We start from the raw sequence: 24,602 nt of genomic DNA on the forward strand, positions 1-24,602 counted from the left end.
AAAAATGAGTTCAAGGCTCTTTTCCACTTTTTCTTCTATTAAATTCAGTGTATCTGTTTTTAATATCTATAATTTAAAACAAAAATATATAATTCCTCATATCAGAATTTTGAAAATGAGGTAGTCTTAAGCACTTAATATGTAAACAGTTCAAAAACAAAACCATGTCTTCAATTTTCTGAAAAATACATGTCTTAATATCACCAATTCTATATGAAAATGTGTTCTAAGCTTTCATAATACCTTTGTAGGGAAGAGATATCATACAAATTATGATATGCTTGTGTTCTAATTGGAGTTCTTTCTACAATTGCAGTATTGCCTATTTATAAAGCAGTATGGACAAAAGAATATTTCCTGTTTTGTTTCTAGGTTTATGACCTAGAGCCACTTTTTACTAGTTATGTGTATTTATACAGCTTATGCAAAATATTCTGTCCGTACTTAGTTTTTTGGTGTTCAAGTTGTACATAAAAATATTTGAGATTAACTCATCAACTCATAATTATATTGTCAGAGCTAGTATAAATAAATCTTTTTTAATCCATCTTTTTGTTAATATAAAAAACACCCAGCATTGGATCACTTATTAAATGAATATGTATTTAGCTCATGGTGTAGAAGGCTGAAAGTACAAAATCATGTAGCCTTATTGATTTGGCATCTAATGAGAATCTAATAATGGGTAGAATCATAGCAAGAATGTGAGATTAAGAGTTCATATTACTAGGCAAGAATCAATTTAGGTTTATAGAACAGTGCAACCTTGGGAGAACTCAAAAGGGATATTCCATGATAAAGACCTGATAGGAATTAATAAAGTGGATCAGAAACAAAATTATTTGGGATGATCTAATAATTGTGTCAGAGTTATTTCTTTATAATAGAACATGACAAAAAAACATAGCTCCTATTAAGTGTGAAAAGGGCTAGAGAAACGGCTCAGGGGTTAAGATCTTGTTTTCCTTCTTTATTGGATAACTCACGACTGCCTATGACCCCAATCCAGGATGCTGAGATACCTCTGGCCTCTGTGGGGTACTTGTACTCATGTTCACAGACTCGTATATATATATATATAATAAACTAAAGCTTTATAAAAATGAAAAAGAAGTATCTACTGTAGTAGGATTTTCAATCTCAATTATTATTAATGACACAGAGCTAAGGATTGTTAGAAGGGATATAAGTTCCTTCAAAAGATGATTAGAGGAAAGCAATAAACTTTTTGAAAGTTTACTGTTATCTATTTAACTGCACTTTGAAAAAGTGACCAAGTGTAAACACAAAAATAAAGAAGCAGTTAAAGATTCTAGGAGGTCTAATTTACATAAAAATAAATTATCTTCAATGTATGAAGAAACTATAGTGATGGGTTTTCCTGAGACAAATTTGTTGTCTACCCCTTACAGCATTCATTCCTTCCCATCAGTTTGCAGCAAATAAATTAATATTATTGAATGTGATAATTCTCAGGATGAACCTTTTGGAGGAAAAGATGGGCCACTATTTATTAAGAAGTGATTCTAAATAGAGTTTTACATAGAGTAGAATAATAATTTGGCATGAACAAAGTTGAAATAAGTTCCAAAAAATGGAAAATGCACAAAAACTATTGTTATGTAAAATATTATTAAAATGTGTTCTCACTACTATAATATAGCTCTTGTTTTTTATAATTTAGGACTCCATTTTATAGGTAGGCCTTGTATAATGGGGCTATTTAATGGTAATTCCTGTGGTGAAGTTTAAAAGAGATTACATCATATGCATTATTATAAATAGTATAATTAGAAGTTTGGATAATTATATGACATTTAAGTGTGAAACTGTCTATAGGTCTTACTTCTTTCATTTACTGCCTTTTGCCATTCTCAAGGCTTACAGATACTATATATCCTGAAGGTGGGACACTTTGGGGAAGATGAATGTCACTGTCAGAAATAAATATTTCTTAGAAGAATGGGGGACTGCTTTTATATATTATTCAAACCAAGTCCTAGTATAAACATACCTTTTCCTGGAGGTGCATCACTGGTAGTATTAACAACTTGTTGTAGCATAATCATATTATGTTTTTATCCTTATGCTGCTTTATAAAAATAAAATATCTTAGAATAACCATTATTAAACATATTTTTTAAATATAGATAGCAAATCATTTTCAAAAACTGTATAGTTTCCATCATAATTACCCAGTGCTGGCCTCCTTGTAGCACAAAAGCAGATATAGGTATTATAAATGATTGAAAAATTCCCAAATGTAAGGAAAGGGATAATAATCCAGGCCCAAGAGGCATGCAGAAGAACAAAGAGACCAGGCCAGGAAAGAAAGTCTCATGCCACATAATAATCCGAATACTAAGTGTACAGAAGGAAGAAAGGATGTTCATAGCTGCAACAGAGCAAAGTCACGTAGTAAGGGTAGATGCACCAGAGCTAATTCTACAAATTCTGAAAGAAGACAGACTAGTCCAAACTACTATAGCAAGAAAGGTCATCTATAATCAGAGGAGAAAGAAACATTTTATATGGTAAAAACAGTTTTAAGGAATTTGTGACCACTAGGCTAACATTCCCAGAGACTACTGAAAAGGAATACTTGGGTCATAAAAAGAGGTTAGATATACCCAAGTTAGCACAGGGAATAAATTATTTGAGAACCAATAATCAAAAGAGGTTTGTAATTGATTCTGACTATACATTATATAATTATTGTAAACACTAAAGTTGTATTTCTGCATATAATTTTTATGTGACCTGAAATGTTCTTCTTTTGGTTTGTTTTCAATCATTTTGAAATATAAAGATGAATCCCAGATACCCTAAGATGAGAAAACAGGCAATAGGCAGGGTCCAGCTTCTAGGCTGCAGTTTACTAACCTACTATTAAAGCTCTCCTATCCTATTTAGTATTAGTATCCTCATCTCCTAGTCTACAAGCTCCAAATACATGTGAGCATTCTGTATACTCTGAAACTTTGAGTTTAAGAAAATGAATTCTCCCAAAAATTTATGCTACCTCACCTTGAGTGTCTAATGTAATACATGTTATAGATTCATGTGCTTTTCATGATGTTGAGGATGCAGGAGTAGACAGAGATCTCTGTGTTGGGCTACTGAGATGTCTCAGAGGGAAAAGGCATGTGTCACCACTCCTGAGAGCTTTTGTTTAAGCCCACATGGAAAGAGAAAGCAGACTCCAGCAGGAATCCTGTTGTTTAGGTGCACATGTGTGTACTTGTGTACGCACACTCTATCCCTGACACACATACATACAGCATAAATTAATTTAAAGTTTGTTAAAGTTCTCCATGAATTTTATTATGATACAAAAATATAATAAACTTATTAAATTTTCTCACATAGAGATTAAAGATGAAGCACAGACTAAGAAAATAAGTAGTATATAAAGTTAGAGATAAGTTCTGTGGATAAAAATAAGCCCAGGAAGGATGGTGATTGATAGGCTAGGCAGGAAACATCATTGTAATTAAAATAGGGCCATCCATTAAGGAAGCTGACATTTAAACAATGACCTAATGAAGGAAAGAGGAATGAGTCGTGTAAAAGGATTCTGCACCCTTTTAGTGTAACAGTATAGAGCTGTAGAGTGACTGGTCTATCTTCTAACAGGAAACCAGTTGGAATGCTATTAAAATAGTATAGGTGAATAGTTAAGAGTGACTTAGATCAAAAGAAGGAGGGAAAGGATGGAAATCTGTGGATTGGAGAGGAGAGAAGACAGGAGAAAGGAAAAGTTAGTTTTGAGACAAAATTTTACTGTGTAGCCCTGGCTGTCCATAAACTTATGATTCTTCTGCCTTAGCCTCTCAAGTGTTAGAACTAAAGGCCACCATGCATAGCCAACTGATAAATTTTGAAAGAAATAACAGATGAAAAAAGAGTGAGAGAAGCCAAGTAAAAGTAAAAGAGGCAGAATTTGGCTTTAATGCTTTGAGGAATGTATTGCCATTTAGTGAAATGAAGAATGTTGAAGGAAAGGAAAATCTAGAGAATTAAATTGGGATTTTTACTTCAATGACAGAAATATGAATTGCCATGGAGCTCAACGCAAATGTCTGAAGAATTTTTGAGTCATGGATATAAATTAAAATCCAGGACACTTGATGAGATTACCTAGGTGTTAGCTAGAATTAATGTGTATTTATTGGTATTACTGCCCCTGATGGTTTTTCCTAATTTTAAGGATATAGGGAGTTTTTAGAAATTGTCCCCACTGCTCACTCATAAACAGTGGAAGGAATCTCACTGAATCAGAACCTCGACCTGCACAGTAAATACCATTAGTTGGCCATCCTCAAATTTTACCTTGATGTGACTTTTCCCAAGTACCTCCTTGCTGGAAACTGTTTGCACTGGAGGTAAGTGTGAAAGGGGAGGTTGTGGGAAGTGAGGGGGTGAGGGCTTCCTTAACCTTTCTCAGACCTCAGAAGTGCTTTGATTCTGAGGAAGAGAAGGTTCAGGCTGGTTCTTCTTTCCCTGAACCAGTTCATAGAGCCCTAAATTTGACCTGCTTTCCTCAAACTGGGAATCAGAAATCCCTTTTCTCTTCTGTTTTTCTGCTGCAGAAATTCCCAACATTCCCATTTTGTGGGCTCCAGAAAGGGGTAAGCGAAGACTTCAATCCCAGCCAATCATTTTCAGATTAATACTTTTTAGTGTTTTGGTTTATTTTCCCATCATAAAAAAAACCTGCTTTGACCCATTTTTCCCATTGATTTAATTTCCTTGTGGATTGTTACGTATCTGTGTTCTAGGGTGAGTCTGTATCCCTGGGCGATAGAATGTAGACGCATCTGCTGTTTCCATTTGTGTGCTGTCTCTTGTGAATCCTCATGTGCAGTTTATGAATTATTTCTTAGATGGAAGACACCCAGTTCAGGGACTTTTTGCCCCACAGTCTCATCTTTTCCTGAATGGTGTTTTGTTCCCCTGCTGACAGCTTATTATTTACCTTACTCGGCTGCTTCTGATGATCTGCCATTGCTTCTCTACTGTCCTGTCTTCCTGCTTGATTGCCTTTGGATTTTCTCCACTTTTGACATATTTTGATCTGCCGAACAATTTGTGTTCTTCACTCATTGATGCTTTACCCATCAGCAAATGCCCTGGTACTTCATATCCCTCTGCTATTTCAGCATTTAGACTCCCAGCATTGTGTATCTACTCCCCTACCATTCCCCTATACTGTGGCCTACTAAGTTCACAATCATCTGCCTGCCTGATTTTGCCCTGTCCAGTATGCTTGCAGTAGTGTAAGTAGGTACAGATTATTTAATACTTCTTTTCTGAATGCCTTGTCCCTCTGGATTGGACTGCTGACTGGGTTGCCTGACTATTGCCTCATCTTCCTATTTGCTTCCATTGGCTGTACCCTTATTTTATTTGAGATATGGCATTCATCCCCAGTGAATTTGTGACTTGCTGGTTTGCTCCTACTATACCTTCCTTTGTATTTCTCTGCATCTAATGAATCAGTAACATTGTTCCCTGTTGTCTTTAACACTGATCAGATGTTACTTCCGAGGAAAATTTGCCTGTGTGTTGTCAAAATATGTCTTAGAAATAGAAAATGATTTGTTTTTTAACAGCTAGGTCAGTTTACTCCTAAACTGACTCAGAACTCAGCTACCACCTGTTATTTTTGCTTGTAATACAAGTCCTCATTCTCTTTTTTGAGGATATTTTTAAAACATGCATCATTCTTACCTCAGTTATCTTTCAGCATCATATGTTATACACATTGTTTTCTTATGTGTGGGATCTTTCAATAATGTTCCATGTTATAAATTTATTTGTGAATTTATTTTACATAATTCTCAAAGGTTTTGTCAAGATAGTTTGCTTAATTTTACCCTTTTAAGTAGCAGAAAAAAATTACCTTGAAAAATATTTAATTATTTTGTATTTCTTAATATTTCTGATTAGAGTAGTTTCTGCTCTACTCAATTTTTTCCTTGAAGAATATAATTTCTTCCTCACCATAACTTAATAGTATCAGTTATACTATTATAGATCTTTTTGATGTATTCATCTTTCCCTCCTTTATAACTTCTTTTCTTGTGGGAGAGTAGAGTTTTTAATTTACAGTTTCGATGTTACAGAGTGCTTAGCATCTAAAAATATTTTGTAATCTTATGTTGACATGAAAAGCCAAACATGAGAAGCAAAGAATTTTGTAGAGTTTATAATTCCAAAGAGAGACGTAAAGTGGGATGTTTACAAGTGCATGCCTGTGCGTGTGAGTGCGTGTGTGCGTGTGCGTGTGTGTGCATGTGAGTGCGTGTGTGCGTGTGAGTGCGTGTGTGCGTGTGTGCGTGTGTGTGCGTGTGTCTGTGTGTAAATTATAAATGTCCTCTATGTTTACTACATCATTATGCTTGAAATGTAAAAATTATAAATATCTATATTCAATTGTATTTAATTTTATCTAAAGCAAACGAGATAAAGAAAAACTTTGAAAAGAAAGTGATAACATTAGAGACTACAGGGGAAAATATTGGCAGGCTAATTTTAGGATTTCTGCTTTAATAAAGAAAGTAAGTATGAATATACATATATACACATGTATATATGTACATAAATACACACATATACATATATTATATGTACATGTGTATAGTGTGTGTGCGCGCACGCGCGCCACTCTTTGGGGAAGCAGAGGCAGGTAGATATATGTGAGTTGGAAGCCAACCCAGTCTGGTCTACATAGTGAGGGCCAGGCCAGGCCAAGAGAGACTCAATGAGATCCTGTCTCAGAAAAGAAAGAAAAATGTATTGCTTTAAATTTACCACACAAGTGTAAAAATCAGTATTTTTCAGGGTCATTTATACAGTCATCATCACCATTTATTCCAGAATCATCCAGTATACGAGTGTGTGTGTGTGTGTATGTATAAAATATATGTGTGTGTGTGTGTGTGTGTGTGTGTGTGTGTGTGTATATGTGTGTGTGTGTGTGTGTGTGTATACATATATTAAAATTTCCTAATATTATTCCATTCCTCACCCTGGCAAACTTTCTGTTTTATCAGTTTGCCTAATGTAGATACTTTATCTAAATCGAAACACATTTTTTTCTCTTTTGTCTTGTTTCACCTAACATAATATCCCTAAGCTTCCATGGAGTAGTGTGTGTCATATGTCCTTTCCTCTTTTCAACTATATGTCTATGCCACAGTTAATCACTTAGCTGTTGAATAAACACTAGAGTTGTTTCTGCTTTCTGACTATTAGCAACAGCGCTGCTGTGAGTGTTGTTATACAAGTGTTTTGTTTTCTCTATCAAAAGAAGTATATGTAGGAATAAATTAATATCAAAGAGTTCAGGAAAACTGTATGAAATGCATACTGTATGAACTGTAGGTCCAAGATACTGTAGCATTAAAGGAAAAAAAAATAAACTTTTGGATACGCTATAAAAAGCCAAACTCTAAGATTTAGGAGATTGAGATGTGGTGGCACATGTGTTTAATTCCAGCACTTGGGAGGCAGACACTGGTGAATGTCTGTGAGTCAACGCAGACCCAATCTATAAAACATGTTTCATAACAACCAGGACTACACAGAGAAACCTGTCTTGAAAAACAGCAACAGCAACCAAAAACCAGAATGATGTTACACAAGTCTTGAGTGCTTTAGATACAGCAAAAATAATTCTAAAATAAGTTAAAGTTCTTCTTTTTTCTTGAGCTTCGTGTGGTCTGTGAATTGTGTCTTGGGTATTCTAAGCATTTGAGCTAATATCCACTTGTCAGTGAGTTCACACCATTTGTGTTCTTTTGTGATTGGATTACCTCACTCAGGATATTTTCTAGTTCCATCCATTTACAAGAATTTCTCAAATTCATTGTTTTTAATAGTTGAGTCGTACTCCATTGTGTAAATGTACCACATTTTCTGTATCCATTCGAGGACATCTGGGGTCTTTCCAGCTTTTGGCTACTATAAATAAGGCTGCTATAAACATAGTGGAGCATATGTCCTTGTTATATGTTGGAGCATCTTCTGGGTATATGTCCAGGAGTGGTATAGCTGGATCCTCAGGTAATACTATGTCCAATTTTCTAAAGAACTGCCAGGCTGATTTCCAGATTGGTTGTACCATCTTTCAATCCAACCAACAATAGAGGAGTGTTCCTCTTTCTCCACATCCTTGTCAGCATCTGCTATCACCTGAGTTTTTGATCTTAGCCGTTCTAACTGGTGTGAGGTGGAATCTCAGGGTTGTTTTGATTCACGTTTTCTTGATGACTAAAGATGCTGAACATTTCTTTCGTTGCTTCTCAGCCATTTGGTATTCCTCAATTGAGAATTCTTTGTTTAGCTCTGTACCCATTTTTTAATAGAGTTATTTGATTCTCTGGAGTCTAACTTGGAAGACCAAAGTATGGTCCTTCTGTCCTTCTTAGAAAGGGGAACAAAATATGGGATCAAATACGTAGAGATAGTGTGGAACAGAAACTGAAGGAAAAGCCATCCAAAGACTGACCCACCTGGGGATCCATCCCATATACAGTCACCAAACACCAAACTTTTTGGATGCCAAGAAGTGCATGCTGACAGGAGCCTGATATAGATATAGCTGTCTCCTGAGAGGCTCTGCCAGAGCCTGACAAATACAGAGGGGATGCTCCCAGCCAACCATTAGACTGAGTACTGTGTCCCCAATGGACTCCACAATGGAGAAGTTAGAGAAAGGACTGAAGGAGCTAAAAGGGTTTGCAACCCTATAGAAAGCACAATAATATCAACCAGTCAGACCCTTCAGGCCCCCAGGGACTAAACCACCAACCAAGGAATACACATGGAGGGACCCATGGCTCCAACTGCGTATGTAGCAGAGGATGGCCTTGTTGGGCATCAGTGGGAGGAGAGGCCCTTGGGCCTGTGAAGGCTCGATGCCCCAGTGTAGGGGAATTCAAGGGCAGGGAGGTGGGAGTGGGTGGGTGGGTGGGTGGAGGAGCACTCTCATAGAAACAGGAGAGTGGGAGTTGGATAGGGGTTTTGGGGGGCCAAGACCGGGAAAGGGGATAACATTTGAAATATAAATTAAGAAAATATCCTATAAAATAATTTTTTTTTAGAAAAAGTTAAAGTTTTGAAGGAGCTGTTTGTTTGTTTTAAACAACAGAATGGTGTATAATTTACATTTAAAAAAGAGAGGTATTTGAAATGCAAAGTTTCAAAAAGGTGACCAAAATGAGGAAATAGTTATATTTAGACTCTTAATTTCATAAGAATTAGAATTGTAATTTAATGGTTTTTCATCCTGGACACCAAATGTACTTACAAAGACTTTCTTAAAACAGATTCTTAGTCTGTGGTTATATCACAGTATGGTCCAAATTTAATTTTTTTTTAGACATAATATTTCCTGATTATGGTTTCCCCTCAATCTACTTCCCACAGTTTTTTCCCCACCTCCTCTCCCATCTAGATCTACTCTTATTAGAAAACAAATATGCTTCTAAGGGATAATGATAAAATAACATAGACTAAAACTAACGCATTGGAATAGGACAAAACTGAAAGGAAAGGGCCCAAGAAAAGACAAGAAACATGGATGCAGAGACCCACTCACTCATATACTTAAAAGTCCCATTTAAACACTAAACTGGAAGCCATAATATATATGCAGAAAATCTGTAAGCATGAGGAGTGGGAAGGTGGAAGAGAATTGTGTGTGTGTGTGTGTGTGTGTGTGTGTGTGTGTGTTTGTGTGTGTGTGTGTATAAAAAAGAGAAAAGAAAAATATCTCTAATGTGACATATTGAGGCAAGGGACCTCCAGTGATCTCATTGAGTTTGTTTTCCCTTGGTCATCTACTGCTGGGCATGCAACCCTACCCTTAAGATGAGTTTGTTTCCCACTGAGCCTTCAGCTCTTGGACCCTATCTAGTGTGGGCAGATGCCTAGCCTGTGCATAATGCCTCAGAATCTGTGAGTTCATATGTGTGCTTATTCTGTTGGTGCTAAATCTAATTCTATATCAGAGTGCCAAGACTTAAGGGAATAAAGTTAGAGTTAGTCTTTTTCTTCAAGAGTTTTGAACTGGAATATTTAAAATAATAATAAAGGATAAAAATACTTGGAATACATGAAACTATGTCTTAGTCATAGTCAACCTTTGTTGGAGTGGATTTTGTTTACTCTGTCTACCCTTTATCAACTGAGTCTCTGTCCTAAACTAACACAGAAAACACATTGAATTCCAAGAGAGAAATAAAATTCAACAACAATAAAATGCATTTTTAGTATCATCTACCATATTGTGAAATTTTTTTTATCCTAATTCTAATTCTTGGAGAGAAAATTTCAGTTAGAATGTTTGCATGTAAAGCAGTCATTTCACTTCTCTAGGCCTTACTGATTCAGTGAGAACAATCCCTTTTGAGCTGAGGAGATGGCTCAGTGGGTAAACAACATGAGTTTGAATCACCAGCACCTAGATTAAAGCTGTATGTGATAAATGCTGTTTTATTATGACCTGAGTTATGAGGGTCCACAAACATGTTGGTCACATCACTTGCTGGCTGGCCTACCCAACCTAAAGGGAGTGCTCCAGGTTCAGTAAGAGACCTTGTCTCAAAAATCAGAGAAGTTGTCCTCTGGGCTCCATATAGGTGCATATAGGGAGCTTAACCATATATACAAGTGTACGTACATTTGTTTACTACACATACATTTTTTTCCAAAAGAACGTCCTCTTTATTTAAACCTTATCCCTGCCCTCAGATGGTGAAAATAATTTGCATTTTATTTGAAGTCTCTTTAATTTAATTTAAAATTTTTCTTTTATTAAAAATAGAGCTTTTCATGTACTCTATTCTGATTATTGTTTCTCTCCTCCAATTCTTTGCAGTTCCTACAATCCCTTTCTGCATCTCTTTAGAAAACAAACAGGTATCTGAGAAATAATAATAAAGTAAAATAAAATTAGATAATATAAAATAAAAACACGCAACTCTAAATAGGACAGAACAACCAAGAACAAGAGCTAAAGAAAAAGTAGAAACACATATGAAAACAGAGATGTATAGGTTCAGATTGAGAGCCATAATATTTACTCAAAAGACCTATAAAGTAAAAAAAAAATTAAAAATCAGGGGCTGGAGAGATGGCTCAGCAGTTAAGAGCACTGACTGTTCTTCCAGAGGTCCTGAGTTCAATTCCCAGCAAAAACGTGGTGTCTCACAACCGTCTGTAATGGGATCTGATGCCCTCTTCTAGAGAACGACAGTGTACTCCCATACATAAAATAAGAAATTCTTTAAAAAAAAATAAATGCCTAGATTATTAATTACCATTTTTCTGGAAAGGGTCACTTATGAATATTATATCATCTTCAAATAAGAATACTTTGAAAATATCTTTAATATTAATACCTACTAAATTCAGTGACACTGAGATTTCATGGGTGGTTATAAGTTCATAATTTAAAGTGATATAGCTGTATAGAATAGATAATAGAGCTAAATGTTCAGGAGATTGTATTTAAATATAATTGTAAACACACTGAGAAATACTTGACTGTTGTGCCCTCTTGTTCCAGTTAGTAGTGACACTGTTCAAGACTTTTCAGTTAAGACTTACTTGAATTCCTGATGTGAAAAAGTTCAGAAATATTCATTAGCTTTTATTATGTAGTTGATAAACTAGTCATCTGAACTTGGAATCTGTTTTTCCTCTTTATATTTACAGATTCAAACTTGAGTCCTGGTTGTTTTAAAATTTCAATAGTCTAACTTTTACTAACCTGTATCCCCTCCCCCTTATTCCAGATTGTCCTACTAATTTTTTTTTAAGATTTATTTTATGTGAGTACACTATTGCTCTCTTCAGACATACCAGAAGAGGGCATCAGATTCTATTACAGTTGGTTGTGAGCCACCATATGGTTGCTGGGAATTGAACTCAGGACCTCTGGAAGAGCAGTGAGTGCTCTTAACCACTGAGCCATCTGCCCATCCCTCCTCCTAATCTTTTTATTGTAATAATATAGGTATAGAGATATCAAATTTTTCATTTTCAAGAGACAAACACTACAATAGAATTTGTATCCATATTTAACATTTTAACATTAATAGTGTAAAAGATTATTCTTTGCTTGTATGCACACTGAAAATCACTTTAAAACAGACCACACAGAGAATTATATAATGTAGAAATCTAAGATAAAAGACTAATGTGATTTTATTTGTAATGAGTATTCTGTTTTCTTGTGATCTTTGAATTCTTATTTTAATTTCAAAGAAACTGAAAATATAGTCATATGTTTCCTTTGTGTGACAGTCAGTGTATGCCAATATCTCATCTTTATGAAGTGTCAAGTCCTTTTATAACAAACCCCTCTAAATTTCTTTAAAATTGGGAAATTCTTTGCGGATAACTACTCTCTAACAAACTAGTCACTGTTCAATTTTTCTACTCATTTCTCTGCCATGTAATACTTAAGTTTATTCAGGATCTTGCAAATAGTGTGATTACAATGCAGCCATCTTGTCAACATTTGTAGCACAAGTTTTACTCCTAATTCTTTGATATGTAACTGTTAACAATAGCAGGCATTAGTATACTAATCCTACTTCCTCTGGCATTTTAGTCCCTTTTCCCCTATTATTGTATTTTTACTAGTGCTATGAAAACCCTAACTGTGACATAAAATATCAGGTTGGTAATAAAGAGAAGGTTAAAAGATGGTAAATCAGGACAGCAGGATACCTCTGCAAATGAAAACACTTGCTACCAAGTCTGAGACTCCAGGGTCTCAGGGAATAGCACAATGAAAGAACCAACTCCGGGAAGTCATCCTTTAAACTCCACATGGATACTGTGGAGATTGTGCCCCACACATACAATCACACACAAATAAATAGAATACTTTTTTTTTAATTGTTTTCATATCTTTGGCTGGTTTTTATTTTTGTGTTTTTATTTCTGTTGTTTTGTTTTGTTTTTTTGAGACAGGGTTTCTCTGTGTAGCCCTAATCGTCCTGAAACTCACTCTGTAGACTAAGCTGGCCTCAAATTCAGAGATCCATGTGGTTCTGCCTCCTGGGTGCTGGTGTTAAAGGCTTGTGCCACCACCTCCCAGTTGGAATAGTGGTAGATGCTGATGTGGATGCCAGGAAATGCATGCTGACAGGAACCTGATATAGCTGTCTCTTTAGAGGTCTGCCAGAGCCTGACATACACAGAGGCTGATGCTCACAGCTAACCATTGAACTGATCATGGGGTTCCCAATGGAAGAGTGAGAGAGAAGACTGAAGGAGCTGAAAGAGTTTGTGGCCCCATGAGGACAGCAATAATACCAACCAACCAGAGCTCCCAGGGTCTAAACCACCATCCTGGGAGCACACAGGGAGGGACCCATGGCCCCAGCTGTATATATAGGGGAGGATGACATTGTCAGGCATTGGTGGGTGAGGAAATCCTTGGTCCATCGAAGGCTAGATGCCCCAGTGTCAGGGAAAACATGGGTGGGGAGGTGGGAGTGGGAGAGTAGATGGGGACTTATCCTCATAGAAGCAGGAGGAGGGGGATGGGGGTTCTTGTGTGGGGAAGGTATGGGGAAAGGGGATTATATCTGAAATGTAAATAAAAATCCAATAGAAAAATTTAAAGAAAAAAACAAAATAAAATATATTAAATTTTCTAAAATTGAGAAATCTCCACAAAACTACTGTATTTATATTTAACAGCTGTTTAGCAGTTTTAAATTGATACCTTCATAAGTTTACTATTTAGGTATCTGGTTATTTATATATGCAAGGTAAGACCAAAGTTTATTTTATCTTAGAATGCTGTTTTTTAATTAAATTTGCTCTCACAATTTCAGAGTACATAATGCATTCTCATACTCTGACCACCCTCCTTTATCTCCCTCCCTTCTCTGTAAGATGATCTCATCTTTCCAGATCGCTGTCCCACATTCTTGTCTTTGATTAGCTTTGTGATCCACTATGTTTAACCAGGGCCATTTATGTGGCCATGGGTTTGGAACTCTGCATTGGAACTTGATGAGCTTACAAGTTGGTACACAATCAATGTGGCTGAGAATGCTTTTTTTTTGTCTACTAAACAAAATTAATACATTTTGTGAGAGAAATACAAGGCATTTAGATATCCTGCTTCTCAAAACTGCTAGTTAACTACAAAGTAAAATGGTAGGAAATGTCTCTTTCATGAGCAAGTCTCTTGTGAAATTTCTCTATTCTAGTGTCAAGATATGAGGATGTTAGGTTTCAAACAAGGGACAAAATACTATGTAAGATACCTGTTAACATACTAACGTGGTCTCTGGCCAGTCATTCTTTCTCTGTCTATGTGTGTTACGAGGTCCTCCTGCCTGGCATACCTACCTGAAATGGTCTGCCCTTTTCCAACTTCTCTGATCCATAACCCGGCCATTTTGATTTTGTGGTCCTTTTTGGCCTCTTGGCCACTTGGCTGCCATTCCAGATTCTCTTGCTCCTCGCCCCTCTCCCCTCTCCCTTACCCCCTCTCCTCTTCCAGCTCTTCACTCTTCTCTCTTCTCCCCCATCTCCCTTTTCTCTCTCTTTTTTCCCCTTTATTCTTTCCCCTAACCCTTCTCCCTGTGTCTCCTCTCCTCACCTGGCCTTGAAGACTCAGTTGGCTGGGTGTGTTCACTTTGGACACTCCCAGATGTCTCTGTTTCTGTTCCCCTAGAAGTCATGCTCTTCTTTATTTATTTATTTATTCATTTTCATTCAAGAGGCACAGTGACATATATTGCATAGTTTTTGCATTGTGTATTAGGTATTAGGTGTGATTTAACTGTGAATTGTTCCAATATGTAGAGACTCTCACAAGATATTCCCTGGCCTCTGTATGTATGTTATAATGTCATATCCTCTCCAACCTCACCTGCCCCCAACAAAATCAGTTTTTTTAAAAATATCAGTTAAAAATGACTTACTCAAAATTTTGAAGTGTCACAATGTCTTGTAAAATTGTCCTCATCGAATGTCTCCAAATTTATATGATTTTACTTTATGAAACTTTATGTTCATTATTGCTCTATAAGTTTACTAATTATTAGGTTAAGTTGCATATTTGATAGGGCTAGAGAGATAGTTATTGATAAAATACTTGCTTTATAAACATAAGAACCTGCGTTCAGCCCCCAATCCCATGAAGAAATAAAAGCAAAAACAGCCCTGTGCGCATGGTCACCCATGCTTTATCCAGTGCTGAAGAGTCAGGGAAAAGCAGATCCTTAGGGAATACTATCAAGCTAGCCTAGCCTACTTACTTGCTAACCTTTCCCAGTGAGTGTAAACTAGGGGTGCTGCAATGAAAACACTGAAATGGCCACTCTATGATTAGCAGGAGTGGGTGGTGTTTTATTGTGGGTGGGAAAGGGAGGGAGGACAGGAGGGGCCAGACAGAGACAGAAAGAGACAGACATATCAACCAGAGGCATCTGGAAGAGTTCAGAGCTATCTGCAAGAGATCAGGGAGTATCTGGGGCAGAGCAGAAACCTTACTATTTATAAGGAAAGAGTGATCTGGAACAACCAGGAACCCAACATAGTATAAGAGCGGGCATGTGTGTGAGAAGAGATAGGATGCTAGAGAGGGCTTTGAAATGTGAGTAGGGACAGAGGGAGCCTGGAGGCTGGCATGGGTTTAATAACTGCAGGTACATGTCAATGCAAAGCTATGTTTCTTCAGTCAGAATCAGGGCAAATGACTCCTTTTGGCTGGTGGAGTTGCTAAGTAATGATGGCTTTTATCTAACCACCAGAAATCCTTTAATCCACCTTGAGCTGAGCCAAGACTCTCATTTCTGGACATACGCACTGCCCGAGACCTAACAGTTACAGACCATACCTTTAGGCAAATAAAATGGTGGACAGAGTCTAAAATACAACAGCCAAATGTGTCCTCTGATCCCACATACACAAACATCCCCACTTGCACACATATGCACAAATACATAAAATTTTGTATTTTATTAGTGAATTGTATATTAGTAATGTTATGAAAGTTTCCTTGTGTTTCTTCAGCTTTAGTTCTTACTTTAAGTCACTTGGATTTTTTGGTTTGTTTTCTTTTGTTTTGTTTTGTTTTTTCCTTTTCTGTTTTCCTTGGACCTGTCTTTTATCGTAACTACAAGAGATGATTAAAAAATTGCCTATCCATAAATAATTTTTTAGCTGAAATAACTTATTTGGAGAGCATTAGTTAAAGAAATAATCTTGACCGGGTTTGTGTTTATCTGTATCATTTTGAAACAAATATAAATCAGTTCATTAAGATTCATTATTTAAATATAAAGAGATTCATTAAGACTTAGTAAAAACTCCATTGTTTGACATCCACACTCTTATAACTGTGGTAGACTCAGAAACACACCTTGAATCTAAGATATAAGATTAACAAGATGCTGTTTTTCCTGCAGAATTATTTGTACTTTGTAGGTCCCATTTTGAATATTGCTGACATGTTTTAAGTTTGTTTCAGTTATCCTTATGCTTTGGAATAGTCACTGCTAACAAGTTTGTAGATAGAAAATTATTGAACTTCAATAAATTAGAAATCATGATATATCTAAAGATATAAACTAGAAGTTACCTTATAATTAGGACATTAAACATGCATAATCACCTTTAGCAATCATTATTCTAACAAGTCATCTTTCTGAACTCTAAATTTTCACATAGAAATTTCAAAGTAAATGTTAACATACAGTTAATATAAATTGTATTTGATCATTTATCTAGACCTTGAGAGCATTTTTTATATTTTCCTAGCATATAAAAATCCAGTCTTCAAGAGAATCTTCTTGACAGTCACTTAAAAATACAAATTCCAAAGCTTAAAATCATTTGGCAATGAATTAAAATAGAACTTGTACTTTTTCTATAGCAAAATGTGTATGTGTGAGTACTTCTCAAACTGAGATGATTTTCATTAACAGAGAATATGTGGTGATTTTTTTTTTTACAGTAGGAGTATTACTTCCGGAATTGAATGAGCAGAGGCAAGGCATGTCACTGAGCATGCTAAAGCATAGAATGTCTTCTTGTAATTAAGAATTGTCTAGCCCAAAGTTGTTAGTAGTCAAGCAAGATGTGATCTGTTTTGTCCAAGAATGGGCTTGTTTCTGAAATCCTGACTGAAGCAGAATCACTGGATCAAAGTTAAACTAGACTATGTGGTGATTTCACATTGTGGAAGGGGGAGAAAAGAATGAGAAAAAAACATGCTGCTTTATTCTAGGCAACAAAGTCTGGGTGTTCTGGGAGAGTCTGGATAATTACAGATTGAATTATAGATCCTGGTTTTGACATTTCAGTCTGAAATTTCATTGAAAAACAGCTCACAAAGAATTTTTGATTTCTTTGGAAAAAATAGTCTTACTATAGAAAATTAGGTTTGTTTATTAGCTTTTCAATTAGTTATATAAATACTAAATTTTCTAACAAAATGGTTGTTTGTTTTTAGTTCTATCTTTACATTTTTATTGTTTTGAATGCCTTGTTAACTTAATAGGCTGGCAAGCCAAGGACGGGTAAAATTCTGCACAAAGCCTTACCAACCTAAGACATAAATGTATTGCTTTTGATGATATATATTCCATGACGGGTAAGGAATGCATTCAGAATGACCTCAGTTTTTCAGAATGACAGGCTCAGTTTTGTTCATGAAATAAAAAAGGGGGAGAGGCGGAGAGCTTTTGGGGCTGCCTGGCAGGAATCTGACAATGGCCAAGGACATGGAAATGGGCTGCATGCAGGAATATGACATTGGCCAAGGACAAGGAAGTAGGCTTCAAGCAAGAATCTGACATTAGGCTAGAACAAAGAAGTAATTTCAGGCAGGCAGGCAGGCAGGCAGGGAGGGAGGGAGGGAGGGAGGGAGGGAGGCAGATGGGCAGACAGGCAGACAGGCATGCATATATTATTTATGTTTTTAATCTGTAATTTTTAGTGCATAATTATAGAAATTTAAGAATTGATGAAACTTGTTTGGCTTACCAGATGGAACTGTTTGCCACAAATAATCATGGGCTCATGCTTATTTTTGTATATGCTGAAGGAAGTACAAGAAATTAATCACTATTTTCCCTCCAGATTAGAGCCTCACGCCAGAGCTTGCTGATCCTTTCTACTTTTTTTTTCAGTCTACCTTTTGGTGTGTGTGGCAGGGGCTGGGGAGAATGCTCACAAATGTTTCTCGTAATTACTGTCTCCAAAACTTCTAGTTCTGAGTAAATCTTTATTAAACTTTATAGGTTTTTATTGGCATGTTAAATTTTTCAGTCATTTTCTTAAACAAAACTCAATGTATTTATACTTTGAATTTTACAAGGCTTTTGGTAGAACTTTTTGTTTTTCACAATTGCTTTGACTACTGTTTGTAGCATCAACCTCTATGTGACTTAGGTGCATGGATTAATAATGTGTGTAAGCATTGTGTTAAAGGTAATATGTATGCTTTAGACAAAGATGCTTCCTATATCTACACAGGACATGAAGCCTTTTTCTGTTTAAAACATAACATTAGATTAATAGGTTAAAACAAAATTTGAAGCAAAAGACCCAAATTACCTTTTCAGTTTTTCTATTGGTATATTTTCTGCCTTTGACATAGTCACAATTTATTATTATGTGTCTTTGTTTACATTTTCAAAGAAAATTAATAAATCCTGTCTCTTGTATTGTGTGAAACAACAATGTTAACAATGTTAGAGAGTGTCCATGTATTTAAACTGAGTCACCATAAGTAAAAACTTCTGATTTCATTTTTCCTCCAAGCTAAATAGTACTTTATTTAACAGTGTTTATGAAATCCAGTAGAGAACTGCTTTAGTGAAGTGTCACACTATAGGAAGATACTATGACCAGTGCACAATCACACATAGGAATGTTTTCTTTACATAAAAATAGGCTTTATGTTCATGCACTTAGTGCTGACCACCAGAGATTTCATGCTCTATCAGGGACTTATACCTGGATGGAGTCAATTCTTCCTTTCTCAGAAAAAAATTGATTGCCTGTGGCTCTTCACCTAGACAGGGGCCTTGTTAAATGTTCCCCAGTCCACACTGCCATTTCATTGATGTCATCACATGGCTATTGTTTAGGCACTCATGCTGTTGAGGTTTCAGTGATGCATCATATTTGCACACAACTTTGATGCCAGCCCTCAGGGTTATGTACAGTGGCATGACACCATTCACCTCCTTTTATACTAGCTTTCTTCTAATGTTCTTGTGGGGGTGGTGTGGGGGCAGGGTTCATGTGTGTACAGTAACCAGAAATATATAACATAGAGTGTCATCCTTCAATAGCTCTCCACAGTCCTTTTTTATTATTCTTTAATCTTTTTTATAGTCCTGATTTCATCCCCCTCCTGGTCTTCCCTCCGTCTGACCACTCCTCATCCCAGATCTCCTCCAACTCTTATCTCCAAGAGGATGTCTCCACTCCCCCTTCACCACCCCATCAAACCTCCCCACTCCCTGGGGCTTCAAGTCTGTCGAGGGTTAGGTGCATCTTCGTACACTGAGGCCAGACCAGGCAGTCCTCTGCTGTATATGTGTCAGGGGCCTCACATCAGCTGGTGTATACTACCTGGTTGGTGGCTCGGTGTCTGAGAGATCTCAGGATCCAGCTCAGTTGAGATTGCTGGTCTTCCTCTATAGTTGCCCTCCTCCTCAGCTTCTTCCAGCTTTTCCCCAACTCAACCACAGGGGTCCCCAGCTTCTGTCCATTAGTTGGGTGCTAGTATCTGCATCTGACTCTTTCAGCTGCTTGTTGGGCCACTCAGAGGCCTGCCATGCTAGGCTTCTGTCTTCAAGCGCACCACAGCATCAGTAACAGTCTTAGGGCCCTGGGACCTCCCCCTGAGCTGGATCCCAATTTGGACCTGTCACTGGAACTCCTTTCTCTCGTGATCTTCTCCAGTTTTTGTCCCTGCAGTTTCTTCAGGCAGGAATAATTCTGGGTCAGAGTTTTTGACTGTGGGATGGCAACCCCATCCGTCTATTTGATGCCCTGTCCCTTCACTGGAGGTAGACTCCACAAGTTCCCCCTCCCCACTCTATTTCTTCTTTTTCAACATTTCTTCTATTAATGAATTATAAGGGTAAGTAATAGAATATGTAATATCCATAGTAACTTTTTGAAACAATAATTATATCATTTTCTTCACTCCCTTTCCTCCCTTCAAACCCTCTCATGTACCACCCACCTACCCCACCTCTTAATCAAATTTGTAACTTCTTTTTCTTTGTTGGCCTGTCTGTCTGTCTGTCTGTCTGTTGTCTGTTGTCTGTCTGTCCATCTCTAATTTTATGTTTGTATGTATCCAGAAATACAAAAATACAATTTGCTCAGTAAATATAATATTACCTATATGTATATAATCTCAGGACTGTTTGATGTTGAGGACTTGTCCCTGCAGAAAACCATTTATCCAGCTCTCCACATTCCCTTTATTTCTTTGTCCAAGTTTGAGGCCTTGGAGGCTTTCTGCCTTCCATGTTAGCATGTCCATTGATGTCATCCTTTGCTCAGGTCTTGTTTAGACAACACTACTGCTTATATGATTTTTACAGAGTTGTGGATGAGTGAGTGGGTAAATAGATGGATTGATTATAGCAAAGCAAAAAAAAAAAAACCAAAAAGAAAAACAAAAACAAAAAACCTAATGAGAAACCCATCATGTCACAGAGTTATCATTTTAGATTTCTAAATTACTCTGCTAACAAAGTTAGGTATACAATACAATATTATTAATAAAAATCCACTGCATCATATATTAGGTCTCCTTAAATTATTGCATTCCCTCCTCAATAGCTATATATGACTTATTTGTAGATTTATTTTATTTTATTTTGTGTGTATGCATGCATGTGGAGGTTTTGGGGGTGCAAGTGCACACTCACACCACATGTGAACAGGTATCATTGAGGCTAGAACAGGTTGTGGGATCCCCTGGAAATATATGTTGCAGATAGTTGTGAACTGCCTGTATGACTCCTGAGAACCAAATTCATACTCTCTGAAAGAACAAGAAATTCTTAATCGTGCCTGTCAAGCTACACACACCAAAAGTTACACAGTTTTACCCCTCATAGTTATACACAGTGAGCCTGGGTGATGACTTGATGGTTAAGAACACTTTCTTAAGATACTTATCCCCACCCCTTGGGACTGCATAACTGGTACTCAATAACATTTATATAGCTGTCAACTCCTAGGGATACTCAAGGGCCAATTGGTAAAAACATGTATTTTCTCTTCCCATTCAAAAAATAGCAGAAATTATTTTAACAGTTTTGAATCTACTATAATTCATTTAAAACATTCATTTCTAGGTATTGTTAATGTTTAAATTAGCCTCAGTCAGTATTCTCTTTCATTGAGTCTTACTATGCCAGCATATGACTGGATATTTCAAAACTACAGTTAGAAAGAGAAGGTACAAACAATATCACTTGAGAGAGAAAATCATATTGCTAAGTCTAATCTTAGTATGCTACCAGATACTTACAGAGGTAGCCACAGAACTGTCTTTTAAGTAAAAACGCTACACTGGAAGATTTTTTTTCTTGGAGTCACTTTACATTTGTGATTATTTAGATTTAGTTATGTGTTCTATTAGTATTAAAACTCATATCCATTTATCAATACTTTTTAATATCACTTCCCAATGATGTTCAAGAGTGAGCATGAATTTCATCAAGAACTCTAAATTGTTTATGGTACAATTTTTTAGTTTATAAAAATTAGCAGCCTTTGAAGGGTATTTTGGACTTCAATGTTGTCTTCAAAGTATAAAAAGGAAGGAGACCAGTGTGCTCAGCACTATGCCACCATCACATAGACAGTAAAGGAAATGGGCAGTATTTTTCATGGGCAGTTAAGGTTTCATTCAAGAATGCCCTACCGTAAACAAATTATTGTGTCTTGGCCTACATGAACTTGATGGTCTGTTCCCAGCCTCCCACGCTGTCTCAAAAAACCAAACTAAATCAAACCAAACAAACAAAATCTTCCCAGAACCAGACTGCTTAGGGTTGAGTTCTAGGTGACCACACAGTAGCTGTGCTTACTTATCATGATTCATATCATCATAATTTAAAAGCAGACATGGCGGTGTAGGGGGCTATCCAATCTCTGTTAAGATCAAAAACTTCTTCTGCAGAACCTCCTAAAGAAAATCAGTACAATGAACCCTCTCATATTATACTGATACTCCATCATATAAATAGAAATTTTACTGAAATATTTGCACAAAAGTGATTACTAATAAAATAATTCTCTGGAAACGGAAATCCAGTTTTCGAGGAAAATCCATGATATATTTCAGAGAATCTTAAAATAATTAATGAACTTTACCTCTTTCATGCAATTTTCACATTATTTGTTAACTCTGGGTCACAGCTTATATGCTCAGTTTATTTAACTCATTACTGGATTGTCATATCCTTTGAATACTACCAAACAGGAATACCTAATAAGTAGTGTTTCTTTAGTGGATAAATATTGTTCCTTAGTCTCTCTAGTTTAGACTAAATATACCCTCTTGGCTATCTGTTGATATTTTTCTACTTGTACTTAAAATATGCCATTCTTCTTGGGGTATATAATCTGTATATGTATCTCAGTATTTTTTTTCTTTTGGTAGATGAAAATACTGGAGATTAAATACTTTCAAAGAAAAATGTATTTACCTCATAGCTTTGGAAACTGAAAGTCTAAAGTAGAAAGATTCCAAAGGTTGACCTCTAGCAAGCCCCCCTTAGATGATTCACAACATAACAGAGACAGAAAGGAAAATGGATGTATGCGGAAGACTATATGGCAAAACAACAAGTCAGAATGATTCAGAGGTCAGGTGCACTCTTTAACTTATTCTCATAAGAACCGACTTCAGGAGTGATACCACATCACCCTTGTACCAACTTTCAACATTGTCACACAAAGGTCCAAGCTACTAACGAGTATCTTTGGAAGATAAACTGTATTCGAGCCCATTAAAAGTTAAGCAGTGCTTATATGATGACTTTTAAAGTGGACAATGAAATACTAATTGTACAAAAGAGGTCATTTCATATTGTGCTCAACTTCCCTTGGCTTGATTTTTTTGGGGAAGTACTATAGATTTTTAGTTTCCTGGAAGTTTTAAACTTCAGCAGAGCAGCTTATAACAGAAATAATGTCTAATATCATACAACCTCAATTTTATATTGAATAGGTTGGTTTCAGATAATAAAAAATGAGCTAGACAGCTCAACATTTTTTCAGCTTTAAACTTAAATAATAATTCATTTTAAAACTTTGGTGTTAAGTTTTTGTTTTCTGCTGCCTGTGGTGCCCCCTCATTAAAGAAGAATACATTAAGCCATTGCTAGCTATTGTTAAATATTATGCTATTCTTGGTGCAGCAGACCAGATTTATCAGTTCTGGGAATCCCATAATTTATATTCATATTAGGAACAAATTACCCATTTATATAAGTTCTGAAAATTACACTATCAGTTAATATCTAATACATAACTTGATTTGCTTTAACTGTTTTTTCAAGTATTTGTTCAGAGAAAACAATTAGCCATATATACAGCCTTACTTAGAGCTGTAGTTCACTTCTGTTGAGCAGTTGCAGTCACAACTTGTCTTCATTCTGTCATTGTTTATATTTTGCCTGTTTTCTGCATACTAGAATACTCGATTCTGCATGTTTTACTTCTTAGTCATTTCCAGTTATTGTAACTGCCTTTATCTGTAGAAATAGATTGCTAGAAACGGGTTCAGTCATATGCCCTGTTCCTAATTTTAGCCTAAAGTTTATCTTTACCATTAAATGAAATACACAAGCATACCTCATATTTTATAATTCTAGGGTATGGCCTTCATAAATACTAGTGTCTTGTAAATTAAAAGTTGAGGCAACCCTATGCAGAGCAAGAGTAATAATGCCATTTTCCCCAATACATGTTACCTCATGTCTCTGTGTTGCGTTTGGTAATCCTTGCTATAGTCTAAACTTATTCATTAATTATTTTTATGTTTGTTGATCAGACAGTAAGATCAAGGCCTCCACTTGAAGTGCTGTTATGACTGGCTGAAGGTTCAATTGATGATTAACATGCTTTTGCAACACTTTATTTCATTATTGTAACTTTTTAGATATAGTGATATGATATGCTTAAAACACTAAATGATAATGCAATCATAACTTGTATATGCACTCAGAAACCACAGCATTCATTTGATATGCTTTATTGTTTTATTGGCTTAACAGTAGTAGTCTGAAACCAAACCTGGAATATCTCCAAGGTATGCTTATATTGCTACTGTTAGAAAATATAATATTTCTGTCTTCTTCACTAACTTAGTCCTGGTTTAAGTACCCTTCACCTTAACCATGTCATACCATAAACTCTTAGTATAGTAAATTTATCGCTTTATTTTTTTAATCCAGTGACTATTTTGTATTGAAATTGCAATTTTTTCAACTAGTTTATAGTGAAGTTGATGATATTTTTGTATCTTTAACCATGTTATAAAACCATAGAACTAGTAGGAATATATT

General features: G+C 36.1%; 1 protein-coding gene across 1 annotated transcript in view; it reads left to right on the plus strand.

Moving 5' to 3' along the window:
* Window positions 1-24,602, plus strand: part of Gphn (gephyrin) — a 442,000-nt gene that overhangs the window by 170,206 nt on the left and 247,192 nt on the right. The gene's annotated exons all lie outside the window — the stretch shown is intronic.

Source organism: Grammomys surdaster, unplaced genomic scaffold, assembly GCF_004785775.1.
Source record: "Grammomys surdaster isolate TR1022 unplaced genomic scaffold, NIH_TR_1.0 127, whole genome shotgun sequence".
Classification (NCBI taxonomy): domain Eukaryota; kingdom Metazoa; phylum Chordata; class Mammalia; order Rodentia; family Muridae; genus Grammomys; species Grammomys surdaster.